We start from the raw sequence: 10,561 nt of genomic DNA on the forward strand, positions 1-10,561 counted from the left end.
ACCGGTGTGCTGTACTAGTAATTAATTGGCATGTTTTGTTTACGTGACAAACCTCACTAATTGGCTGTGTCGGGTGGTGGCGGGATTAACGACGCATTTATATATTTACGCGATCTAACTCAAACAACCTCTATTATAGATGGTGAATTGAATGAGGTGTTCTGCCCAAACTACGGCAGGCACTTATATCCTCCTTACAGATCCTGAGCCGTGGCGAATATTCCACATTACTATGGAGCGATGAGTAAATCCATAGTACATCCACTGTTTACTATTTATTAATCAATTGAATGGGACCCACATCTCAGACAGACGCACTACAGAAGAAGTGCGCGCATTCGTTTTGAAAGCAGCGGGCAGTCGCTCATAGGCAGGACGACAAAAGGGAAGGTCGTGAGCATGGCACTTGAACAAGGGCAGGGAGCCGATAGCACAGATGGCAGCGGGAGTCGGGGTTAGAGTTCCAGTCTATGGGAGGGGGTGGTCAGCAGAGAAGAATAAGCGACATCGGGGCAGCATCAGCCAGTGGTTCTTCACCTTTACTGCAGCCTTGCACTCCTTTGGATCTCAATCGTAATTTTTTGTTTGCTTGTTATTATGTTAGTATTGGTGCTGTGAGTCCGTGTTGATGGTGTGAGTCTATGTTGATGGTGTGTCCGCGTTGATGGTGTGTCCGTGTTTATGGTGTGAGCCCGTATTGATGCAGTGAGTCTGTATTCTTCCCAGGTGGGACAACTACAGCAAGAAAATGCTGAAGTCGGCTGGAGAGCTGCCGTGGCAAGAGGTTATATAGTTAAGAGAGGAGGGAAGAGGCAAGGGGGGAGAGAGAGAGGGAGGTTATGGGGTAGGGGGGGGCGTGAGCGCTCGGGGAAGAGGACATGAGGCTGAGGGGGGGGGGGGGGAAGTGGGCAGGGCTAGAAGTGGGAAGGTGGTGGAAGAACAGATAGAGGATGTGAGGCTGGGGGGGACGTGGGCGGGGCTAGCAGTAAACCGGCAGGTAATGATGGAAACAACAACAAGTTAAGGCATTACCTGGTTGATAACATCCTTCCAATGATTTTTCAATTTGTATCCATCTTCTCGATTGAAGTTTTGTCTGTTTTTATATCTGGACGGCTTCATGAACAAACCTTTGATAGTAGACTCGATCATGTGAGCCTTCTTGTCTCGCAGTCTGTTAAAGGCTCTAACAGATGTGTGGAACCTATTTGCGTGTTTAGTTTATTAACCTTCCTCCACACTCTTGATTAGCACCATTGGATACATGTGGTGCAAAAGAAGTTAAACATACATAGCTGGGATTGGCAAAAACATCCCAATCCTGAAATATTTACCCTATAAATCGCTAAAAATTTTGGTTCACACAGCTGTTGTTGTTATTCTCCTCGTGCCTGCAGAAATCCTGGCTCACTTTGGCCCTCACTTGACCGACCGCGAAAAGCTGGAGCTCGCAGCCATGCAAGAAGTGTGGTACTTTGCGCTCAACAACAAACCAAAGGGATTCAACAGGCATGGATATGATGACGACGAATGTAATTACATTCTGGTGAGGCTCACTACAAAACTAGTCTTGGGGGCGGTCACAGGGCCCAGAGGTAGCGGGGTTTGTGGCTTCTTGTTATTGCACCTGAATTTCCAACCAGGGCAATGACACACGCACACACCAACGAGCTTCAAAATCAGAATGTTTAATCCTTTTAGATAAGAAGCATATTTTCAAGGGAATCTTAGCCAGCAGACAGTATCAAATCATTCGACAATTACACCCACTTGCACATTTACTCACCCACCCACTCACTCACTTGCTGACTCACTCACTCATTCACACACTCAATCACTCACCTACCCACTCGCCCACTCACCAACACACTCACCCGCACACATCTGAATCAGAAGTTTATTTCCCGAGTAAAGCCCGTTGAGCTCAGAAGCTCTTTTTAAATCCTTTATATTAAGTTCGCTTGCGTGCTTGCTTGCTTGCTTACGACCGTGCAAATATTTCGGTCGTTTTTAACACACTTCCCGTGATCCAATCGAACTGAATTTTCCAGACTCGTTGTGCGTGACAATTAATTTTCGTGAAAAAAAAATTCTAAAATTTTAACTTTTTAGGAAAAAATAATGGTATGACTGTGTGTGTGCGTGTGGGGGGGGGGTCTGGTTGTATGTGAGTGCGTGAGACGAGGTGGCCGAGTGGTTAAGGCGATGGACTGCTAACCCATTGTGCTCTGCACGCATGGGTTCGAATCCCACCTTCGCAATTTTTTTAATCCTTTATATTAAGTTCACTTGCTTGCTTGCGCGCTTACGACCGTGCAAATCTTTCGGTCGTTTTTTACCAACTTCCCGTGATCCAATCGAGCTGACATTTTGCACACAGACTCGTTGTGCGTGACAATCAATTTTCGTGAAAAAAAATTTCCTACATTTTACACTTTTTTTTTAATATGTAATTACCAATTGCTTAATGGTGGCAGGCAATCATCTGACCCATAGGTGGCAGCCATCTCAAGCCAGAGGACGAGAGGACTCTAGCCGCCACGCATATAAAGGATTTATAGTGAAAAACTTTGTTTTTACGGGTTAATTTTTAAGGGTGACTCAGCCAGCAGACATCTGAGCATTCCAAATTATGGTAAAATAACACTTCATAATTCCAGCAATTATTTGTATTACATTCACACTTCTTAAACGTTGTGATTTTAACAAGTCAGTTTAAACGATTGTACCTTTTGTGCCGTTCCGACATGATCACCTCCACTACCGTTATGAGGTGCTCAAGATGATTGGGGAAGGTCAAGGCCAGGTGGTCCAGTGCCTTGACCACAAGAGTAACACCCTGGTAGCTGTAAAGATACTGGTGTCACCGTCGAGGTAAGACTTCAGAGACGTGCCATCACGAGGCCGACGTTGTTGTTAAGTCCATTGCCGGGCGATGCGGTGGTGATACTCGTGCTTCACAGCGAGAAGGGGGGGCCTTGGTTCGGCTCCTGACTCGGGCGCCATTGTGTGTGGAGTGTGTACGTTCTACCCCTGTTCTGCATCGGTTCCTTCTGGGTACTCTGGTTTTTCGTCCCTAAAGCTTAAAATACATACACACACAGTGTCAACTGGTATGGGCCAAAACATCCCGTTGCTAAAAGATTACCTCCACATTACAGTAAGTCATCATTTAATGCTGTAGATACATTCCTGGAAAGTTCCGAGTTAAGTGAAAAAGCATTGAGCGAAAATAATCTCTCCATAAATAATGTAACAATAAAGTTTGGCGAGATACAATGTATGCATACACTGTGAGATGATGAGACCAACAACTGAGGGTATGCTGTCATGTTACTTTTATCATTCCGAGTACTGTATTATACCGCTCAACGGTGCAGCTCAAAAAAGTATTTTGTTGTCGACACTCACAAACCACGTTATGATGGGCTTATTCCGTGTTATAATGGGTGCGTATCTTGGTAGAATGGGCGTGGTCCGTGTTGTAATGGTCGCGTTTCGTGTTACAACGTGCACATTCTGCATTGTGTCAAAAGTGTGGAAGAACCACGTTATAGCGAAAACGCGTTGTTTTAACACGCGTTTGCATTTAGTTTTCCCGAATGACCAATCTGATTTGAATGGCTATTCACCTTCATATCTTATTGGGCACCCTACGTCGGCTCCTGCCCCCCGTATGGTACCAATGAGAGTCGAGAACGCTACTTTAGCTCACAATGCCGTCAGACCTGGTGAAAGCATATTTAATTATGAATAGTATTTGCTTCTGGGTATTTCTTAAGAAAGTGTAAGTTATTAATTTGTGGACTTCCTCTGCACAGCTCCAAGGAAGAAACATTGCAGAGGATGGAGCTCCAGATAGCTCTGGAACTTCAGTGAGGCCAGCAATGAAGATTACAACGTCATCAAAGTCCTAAACAGCTTTGATTTCAGGGGACACCACTGCCTTGTCCTGGAGCTGTTGAAGTATGTACCGCGTGTTCCATCTCCCACTCCCCCCACTAATAGCGTGGTCAACTGATTAACTAAACAATTTTTTTTTTTATTTTCCTGGGAAAGTCCACTGACCTATTAGTTATTTTTGTAAGCGACCTGCCCACAAATTATACCTTAACAAAGTAACTTATCACGTGGAAATGTATAGCAGCCAAATACTATAAATGCATGTTGATTCGAAATGTGGAGGGGAAAACCAGAGGACCTACAGAATAATCCACATGACCACAGGGAGAACATGCAAACTCCAAATGTACATGCGTCAAGTTCGGGATCAAACCCCACGACCTTACCAGGCGGAGTTGTTATCTTCTCCCCATGGATAACCCTCTACCACCTGGCAAATGAAATCAATTTGTCAAGTGGGTAACTGAGCCAACTGATTTGGTTTATCGGCAAACCAACGACCTGAACTACGACTCTAACTATTGGTCGTGAACATGCACAAACAATATTAATATTATTGTCGTTAGCAGAATCAGCACAGCATTTAAGATGACACTGACACTGTGTTGGTTTTGTTTCTGCTTTCGTCTCTCTCACAGGGAGAGCCTTTATGATATTGTAGGGGTGTTAGAGAGAGAGCCCGTTATGCATGTGTAATGTAGTAACTCGGCGGGAGACGACTTCACGGGTAACACACTCTTTATTTTATCAAACTCGTTCACAGGTGACTAACACCTACTTTGTATCTCGGGTGACAAACACCCACTTTGTATCTCGGGTGACAAACACCCACTTAGCTACTTGGCGACTAACGCCCACTGAGCTACTCGGATGACCAACATCCACTTAGTATCTCGGGTGACAAACACCCACTTAGCTACTCGGCGACTAACGCCACTGAGCTACTCGGATGACCAACATCCCCCACTGAGCTACTCGGGACACTCCCTGCCCGGGGTATCCGTCTCGACTGTGGGTCCCCAGCCCGACCCACGGGGGCGTCGGACCCCGGGTCCCACAGCCTCGCCTCCGAGCCACACAGGGCCCCGGTCCCCACAAGGACGGCGGGACTAGGGGTCTCGTGGCACTAGGTCTTCAGCTCCGTCTTCGGGTCTTCAACTGGGTAACTCTCCCCGAGTGCTCTCGCGCGTCCCCATTTATACCCCACCTGCGGACGTCGCTGCGAGCACCCACTTATTCGACCAATCGCCGGGCGCTGGCTACGATCCTCTTTTCCCACATCTCATCGTGCCTCACCACTCACGCCGCGCCGCCCCGTCATCTGTCACTCCCGGCGCGCGCGTCCACACCACGCCCACAACGCGTGCCCAACCCCGCACCCCGCGCCGCCCCGTGATCCATCACTGTCACAGTCGGCGCACGTCAATACCACCACTACATCACCCCCTACCACATAGCTCGCAGCCGCCCCGGCTGCTATAAAAATATACAAACCCCCCTGTGTGCCCCGTAACACAACACAACAACAAGAACAACAACTAACCTAACAACACAACACGACGCGAACACTACCATCCGCAACCCTCAACCAATGCCACCGCGACAATAGAACAATATATACAAACCGGCGAGTGACAATAGCAATGTGTATGCAAAAAGGAAAATAAATGGAAATTTTTTTTTTTTTTCTTTCGACTCGTGCAGTGTCCCCTTTCTCTTCCGAGCGTCCCTACAACGGGACATTACCCCGGCAGAGGGGAACACCGGGCGAGCTCGGTGTAGAGCAAAAAACGTCTTCATGAAAATTGTTGAGACCTAGCCCGAGTCCGCCTTGCCGGTCCGTCGTACGGCACCAGACGCGGTTGAACGTCCGGTGGTGCCGGCGGTTCAGGAAGACATCGGCCAGGCATCGAGGACTTGGGGGTGGGTCAGGTGGAGACACGTGAGGATCAGCCTGCGACACCTCCCTCCCCGAGTCGACGGTCACATCACACGCCCGGTCGTCACGGCACAGCACGGGGTCACACGGTGCCGCATAGGGCTTCAGTCGGGAGGGGTGCACGTACCAACGGCGTTTCCCCCATTTAATCTGTATACTCTGGGGTCGTGCAACCCGCACAATTTCCACCGGTCCCCTCCAAGGTCTCAACAACTTGGGGGACGTAGCCAACGGTGCATGTGGACAATGCAGCCAGGCCTTATCGCCTGGTTTCCAATCATGCGTATGCACCCTCCGCTCATGCAATTTCTCGTTTGCAATTTGCCGCGACCGCGAATTCAACCTTGCCGCCTCCCGCGCTTCAGTCAATTTGGCGATATTAAATTTGATGTGGTCTGCCAATTTAGATTTTGCACGTGGCTGGGAAATCCCCAGTTGGACGTCCATGGCCGGATCGGCCTCCCGCCCATACATAAGAAAAAATGGGGAAAACCCCGTCGCCGCATGAGGGGCCATTCGATAGGCCGCGAGTACCCCCGGCACCTGTAAGTCCCAATCAACCTGATCGTCGCAGACCTGTTGGCACAACATAGACGTAATCGTCCTGTTCAGACGCTCAACCATCCCGTCAGTCTGCGGGTGGTAGGGGGAAGTACGCACTTTCTTTGTACCCAACAGGTCGCACACCTCGCGCAACAAAACGCTCGAAAAATTCTTCCCTTGATCCGTCAGCAAGCGTTCGGGGGCGCCCTTGTCCAACACATAACCCTGGACAAAGGCGTCCGCCACCGCCGCAGCCGACTGGTTGGCGAGCGGCCATGCCATAGGCCATCGGGTGAAGTATTCCACGCCAACCAGCAGGAACCTATTTCCCCTTGGTGTAGCCGGAAAGGGCCCCAAGATGTCCAACGCTACCAATACGTTTATACGCGAAACCTGAATGGATTGCAGCGGTGGATTAGCTGCCAATGGTGGCGGTTTCCTTTTGGCGCACCCTACGCATCCCTTAAGAATATTCGCCACGTCGTTACCCATCCCCGGCCAATAATAGTCTCGCTGGATTAGGGCGAGCGTTTTGTGAAAACCCAGATGCATGAGCCGTTCATGAGCTGCCAGAACAACCCTACCCCGCATAGCAACAGGCACAACGAGCACGTGACGCCGGGACATGTTGTCCCACCTCATCAAAAGGCCCTGTCTGCACACCCAGGAACCGACCCGCGCCTCCCCTTCTTCGGGAGCGCCAACTTTCCGACGTAGCGTAAGTAGGGAGCTGTCGGACATCTGGAGGCGGCCCCACTCAATGAGGGGCAACGACAACAGCGAATCCCTCCCCGTGGGGGCGTCCTCTCCCGGGGTGTCAGTGGCGGCGAGCGCAACTCCCGGGGTGCCGGCGACCGGGGGTTTGCACCGCGCCGATCCCAACAAACATGTGCAGTCCGTGCACGGCGGCAACCGCGACAAGGCGTCCGCGTTTGAGTGTCGCAACCCCTTGCGGTAAATCGTCGTGAATTGGTAGTCTTGAAGGACCTCCAACCATCGGGACAATTGGCCCGATGGCTGTGCCACGCGCATAGCGTATTGTAGAGCCGCATGGTCCGTCCGGACCGTAAAATGACGGCCGTAAAGATACGGCCTGAATTGCTGTCTAAAAAACACAATGGCTAACAATTCACGACGAGTTACGCAATAGCGTTGTTCTGCGGGGGAAAGAACCCTACTACCGTAGGCGACCACCCGTTCAACCCCCCCGACCACCTGTGAGAGCACCCCCCCGATACCCGTATTGCTGGCGTCCGTGTCAAGCAAAAACGGTTGTGTGAAATCGGGGTAACACAAGGGGGGAGCCTGCACCAAGGCGTCACGGAGGGAGCAGAACGCAGCCTCCTCTTCCGCCCCCCAGTGAAACCTCACACCCTTAGCCGTCAAAGCGTGCAGGGGCTTGGCTATGGTGGCAAATTGCTTGACAAAACGACGGTAATAGGAGGCAAAACCAATGAAACTACGAACCTCCGTGACCGAGGTTGGCGTTGGCCATGAGCTGACGCAATGCGTCTTAGCAGGGTCCGTCGAGATCCCTGAACGACTCACGATATGGCCCAAATACCTGACCGATTCCCGAAGCAGAAAACATTTAGCCGGTTTAAATTTAAGCTTAGCGGAACGCATCCTGAGGAACACCGCTCTCAGTCGCTGGAGGTGCTCCTCGAAAGTCCGACTAAAGACGATGATATCGTCAAGATAAATCAAACAGGTATCCCATTGGAGGCCCGACAAAACCAATTCCATGAGTCTCTGGAACGTGGCGGGAGCGGAATGTAAGCCCAATGGCAAACGGTTGAATTCAAATAGGCCCCCAGGTGTCCGGAAAGCAGTTTTAGGTTTAGACTCGTTATCGAGTGGCAATTGCCAAAATCCAGAAAGCAGATCGAGTGTGGAAAAAAACTGCGCTCCCGCCAAGGCATCCAGCGACTCATCCATCCTGGGGAGCGGATACGCATCCGCCATCGAGATTTTGTTTAAGCGGCGGAAATCGACACAAAACCGCAAGGACCCGTCCTGTTTCTTTACTAGGACAATAGGAGCACCCCACGGACTAGAAGAGGGCGAAATGATATCGGCCGCCAACATATCATTAACCGCCGATTGCACATGTTCCTTCTCGGCTGGGCTGAGCCGGAAGGGATTCTGACGAATAGGGGCCGCGTCCCCTGTAGCTATGTGGTGGCGCAACAGGTCAGTGCAGCCGATATCGTACTTATGTTTGCTGAACACGTCAGCAAACTCGATGAGCAAACCCCTCAATGCTCCCAATTGCACCCCGGACAAGTTAGCAGAACCCGCACACAGCGAGTCCAACCACTCAGTCCCCTCATCACTTTGAGGATGCGACTTGACAGTGAAATCTGCTTGAGCCACGAGCCGTTCCTCAACGGGTAGCGGCGCGGCGTGAGCCAGCACCGTTCCCTGCGCAATTACGGCCGGCCGCGACCCCGTATTCAGGACCATTACGAACGGCTCACTGTCCCCCCTCACCATGGTTTGAGCAACCGCTAAGTCGAGGCCCTTACTGGCTCTGTTTGACGGCCCCAACAGCACCCCCTGTGCCTCCGCACCCACCTCGAGTGGCTTCCTGAACCGAAGGGGTACTAACATTTGCGATCCCGGGGGCACCCGTACAGTGTGAGTCGCCAGCGCCTGCACCGTCGCACAAACCGTGCGCACTTTGGTAGGGCTCGACAAGAACGCAACCCGCCGACCTGACGGAAGCTCTATGCAGGCCTGATCTATAAGAATTTTGATGGGCATTTTGGACAAAAAGTCCGTACCTAGCAAACAGGGAACGGCCAGCGATGATGATACAAAAATAGGGCCCGCTAATTTAATGTCACCAATGCAAATAGTCGCCCGAATCTGGCCGATGATCCCCAGGGATCCCCCATTCGCCGCATAAAATGGCACGTCTACTGGCAGAAGGGGTCTACTTTGGACGGGAAGAATGTTATAAATAAGGTCCGAGATGATGGTGGCCGACGCACCCGTGTCAACAAGCACCCGGACCTCGACCCCGTCAATGAACCCCGTTACCACGGACGACCCGGCCGACGCAGCCACGATCCTGTGGGCCAATTCGGACCACTCGACTGCTTGCGGGCCGCGTACGGACCCCCCTCGCCGAATTGAACCCCCGGCACCCAGCCGCGAACCCCCCACCGCGAAGCGGCGACCCGAATGTGCCGTGTTTGTGGACCGAACGTGTGAGGTGCCGCGACTTGCCGGGTTTTGTTGGGATGACTTGTGGCCCTGGTCGTCGTCCCGACGTGGTCCTGTGGCGCGCTGACGCGGGGCCCGGCACCCGGCTGCGACGTGACACCGAAGGCCGCAGTTGTAGCAGACGACGGACGTCGTAGGTTTCGGTTGCTCCAGCTTGCGGGGCGAACGTGTGGGCGAACGACCTCCCGTTCTCCACTCCCCCGGACGCGATGCAGCGAAGGCCTGCTCCTGCACCGCAGCTGGCTGAGGTCCGGCGATCGTGGCGGCCAGTGCCGCGTTCCCCGCCCATTTGCAGACGACCCCCGGCTTGCGTTTGAGGACCTCGTACGCGTGAATGCTCGTGGCGATCGCCAGGGAGCAGATATCCATCTCGTCTGCCACGTTGATGGGGACCCCCAACTCGTGGGCCAACACCAGCAGCTGCTCCGTCACCATGGCGTCCTTCCCCTCCTTATCCATGCGGGGAAAAGCTGCGTCCGCCAAGGCGAGTAGTGCCGTGCGGTAGGCTAGCGTCGTTTCCCCAGCCACCTTCCGCCGATCGTAGAACTGGTGGCGACACGTGGAGGGCGGCCCGAACACCTTCGCCATCAGGTGTAGTGCGGCCTGGAGCGTAGAGCGGGACGACCTTGCAGCAGATGTGAAGGCTGCAAGCGCGTCGTCGTCAAGCATCGCTGGCAACGCACGCAGGGCAGTGGTGTCGGACCACCCCGACATCTCCTGATGAGCGAGGAACCTTCGTTGGAAGGCTCCCCAGTCGCCCCCATCCGCCTTGAACGCCGACAGCGCGGGCAATCTTTGCTGGAGGACCCGATCGTCGTCGACGTCGGAGAGATTTTCCCGCGCTCCGCTGGAGTTGTGTAAAATGTCGGCTCGGTTGTCAGGCGCAAAATGGAGGGCTCCGGCGCGCGCTGATGACGTGGGCTGCGCTGCGCGGAGGTGTCCGGC

General features: G+C 52.4%; 1 non-coding gene across 1 annotated transcript; it reads left to right on the top strand.

Moving 5' to 3' along the window:
* The first annotated feature begins 2,172 nt into the window (after positions 1-2,172).
* TRNAS-GCU (transfer RNA serine (anticodon GCU)) lies at positions 2,173-2,261 on the top strand. Its single transcript has one exon. It is a non-coding gene; the product is annotated as a tRNA-Ser (tRNA).
* The last annotated feature ends 8,300 nt before the right edge of the window (positions 2,262-10,561 follow it).

Source organism: Lampetra planeri, chromosome 38, assembly GCF_965212315.1.
Source record: "Lampetra planeri chromosome 38, kcLamPlan1.2.h2, whole genome shotgun sequence".
NCBI lineage: Eukaryota > Metazoa > Chordata > Hyperoartia > Petromyzontiformes > Petromyzontidae > Lampetra > Lampetra planeri.